Genomic DNA, 3,090 nt, shown 5'->3' with positions numbered 1-3,090 from the left:
GCGTTTCGTGTATTTGTTTTGCTGGAATGGGAATAAAAAGGGGAAGTGATAGGTCTGACAATAGGGCGCTACGTCATCTAAGCCTCCTTGACAGTGAATACTTACACTCAGTTGCCGGTTCATTAGGGACACTAGTGTCTGAAATAACAGAGATTAACTGCTGATTCGACTGTGCTTCCATTTTTAAGGCTGCGCTTTGTAATGCGATTGACTTGTATTGTGTTGTTTTAAAAAAGCCTAATTTCAGTTTAGGGCTACGCTACAAACAGAAACACATTAGTATTTATTCAATACAGTTTGACAGCGCGACATCTTTTCTGTACTTCAACATAAACTTAAACATTATAACAGTCGTGAAGGGGCATTTAGTCCAGATCTGATATAACAGATCACAAGCTATGTCATCTATGGATGCCCGCTTTCTATGATTTAATTCTACGATATAATTTTCAGCAAGAAACTATGGAGAAAGAGCTTTTTGTGTTATTATTTAATGGTTGAAATAATGTCAAATGTATTCTGTCTTTTTCAGGTGACCTCATGTAAGTATGCTGCAGGATCATGGCGATGTCTGATTGAGTGTACTGTATTAACAATCAAACAACTCAAGCGACGGAAACCCACTGCATTCCTACAACAATGTGATGTAATGTACAATGGGCCCTGTATCTTCTCCTCCTCTGGCTTCCTAGCAGCGGGAAAACAATCAAAGCTGAAAAGGGAACGTTTACTAGCGCCCCGAGCCTCAAACACGGGACTCTTCTCTTTCAGTAAATCATACATGATGTGTTTCTATGATAAGACCGGGGGAGACCTTCAGCGTGTTTCACAAATGTCTGAGAATTTATCTGGATAACTTTTGAGAAAATCCAGTCGCATTAGTTCAACAGCAGCAACCGAAAACACTTTTTCTAGTTCATATTGTTCAGACTCCATAAGTGAGACCTAGAAGCAAACCTGAGAAACATTTTAAAGAGGTTCTCCTCACATTTATTTCTTTCTTTTTCCCACAAAAGAACCTCAGCCATCACATCTGCTCGGATCGTGAAAGTTGTCTGTTGCGGCGGAGAAAGCTCCCTGAGAAAATAACATTGATTACCGTATATTCAGGAAGAAAATCAAAGCGCAGGCTTTTTAGAAGCTTTCAGACACATCTACCTGTCTCCCAGAGAAAATCTGTGAACTTCGAAACTATTTCCTCACACTCGTCGATTCCAAACTATAATTTCCACGCTCTGGTAAAGACGCTAACACTAAACTTTATAGAAAACCAGGACTAAATCACTGGAATTCCCCTTTCAGATATAATTTTCTTCTCATCTTGAGATGCAAGCTAAACTGCAGCCTGCCTAGTCATCAGTGAGTACACTGAGCATGTGTAAATAACTAAAACAACTCTATTTAAATGTAGAAACCAGCAAGAGAAAGTGCTGATGTGGAGCTTTAACATGATATCAGCATCTCCGATTACTTCTGCTGACCCTTAGCAGTTTTCTTGAGGATTTGTTAAAATGTAAAATATTAATATTTTCAGTGATTTACATTACAATCTGCAGAAAAGACATGAATCAAGTTGAAATAAAACCATTTAATATTCCAATCCACCCTGTTATCGTTTCATTTCTTACATTTTTATGCTGTATTTGTCTTTAGAAAAAAGCAACACATCCATAATATTTTCCAACGACTATCGCAAAAAACTTTTTATGGCACAGTTCGGCGTAGATGTTCAAATATGTCAGAAATGTGTGCACGTGTGCGTGAAAGTCACAATAAAAGAGCTTTAATTGAAGACAGCTCTGCCGAATGGAAAAGCCTTGGGGTTCCAGTGAATTCCTGCAACGTCCCATTTCAGCAGAAACTCCCATGTTAACAGGAATCTCAACGCACAAACACACACAGCTATTCAGCTATTTGATGTGTGTGATCTGTTTACTCAGACTGTTCTCTTAGCAGAAGCCTAGGAAGTTAGGTCAGCCTACAAACCCATTACTGCGTTGACATGCAAGTGTTTCTCTTGAGTAATACTGAAACTGAAAGACATATGACGTTAGAGAAGCAGCTTTCGGACCACAGGGTCACTGATTCGGCCCCTTCCGTGTCCGTGGCTGAAATAACTTGACCAAGCATCTAAGGAGACCCTTAACTGCTCCCTGGGCGCCCTTGCGTGTTCGCCACACTCCTCTAAGTCTAGACAATTTCCTTGTATTTGTACATATATACATCACAGACAAAGCTGGCTTGATCTGGTTTCTCCTTCTTTGTCAAATAATTTATTAATTCAGTTTTGTTTAGGTACTCATATTTAGCCTTTTGTCTCTGATAGTTGTCCTCGAGTCAGTTTCGATTTCCAGTGAAAGGGAGGCGGGGGCTGCCCGGAACAGCTGGTTATATGTCTCCCTAGAGATTTTCTTTTTGGACAGAGCTCAATGGAGGCTTTCATCGTGTTGGCCACCGCTTTTAACTTATCTTTTCGCGGCCTTCCACGGGCCAGAACTGAGCCACCCGTGATCGTGTGATTTAGGCTGACCGCAGCAATGTATGTCAGCGACGGTCTTGTCAGGAACACCTGTGTACATGCTACAGCTGGTGATCATCCGTCAGCCTATGGTCGTCTTCGTCCATTGTTCAAAATGTCAAAGAAACTGTCAGAGGGATCCGTCTCCTGAGCTCAACATGCCTGATTGCATAAGCGTAGTGTTGACAAATTTGTGCAAATTTTATTGTACGTTATACATGATTTTTTACTGAAAGTTTGTTGCTGTAAAGACTTTTAAAACAGCAGGAAGAGCATTGATTAGGTAAGATTAATAGTAAAACAAAAACAAATATATAAAAAATCTAATAATTAAAAACCTTTTGGAGAGTTTTTTTTTGTTGGTGAACTTCAGTGTTTCAGAAATAGTAATAATACTAATGAATTCACCACAGTAAACTCTGTGTTTTATGATATCCCTGCACAGTAAATGGTGAAATGTTGCAGAAGTGTTTTCGTCCGGCCTCGGGCTCCGCTCCTATTGGCCGAGCGGCGCACCACGTGGTCGGGTAGTCACGCGCTTTCCAGGAACCCGTCAGGAAGAAGAAAAACAA

This window comes from Chelon labrosus (genome assembly GCF_963514085.1).
Source record: "Chelon labrosus genome assembly, chromosome: 17".
In the NCBI taxonomy this organism is placed as follows: Eukaryota; Metazoa; Chordata; class Actinopteri; order Mugiliformes; family Mugilidae; genus Chelon; species Chelon labrosus.
The sequence above is the reverse complement of the archived record's forward strand: the minus strand, read 5'-3'. Positions refer to the sequence as shown.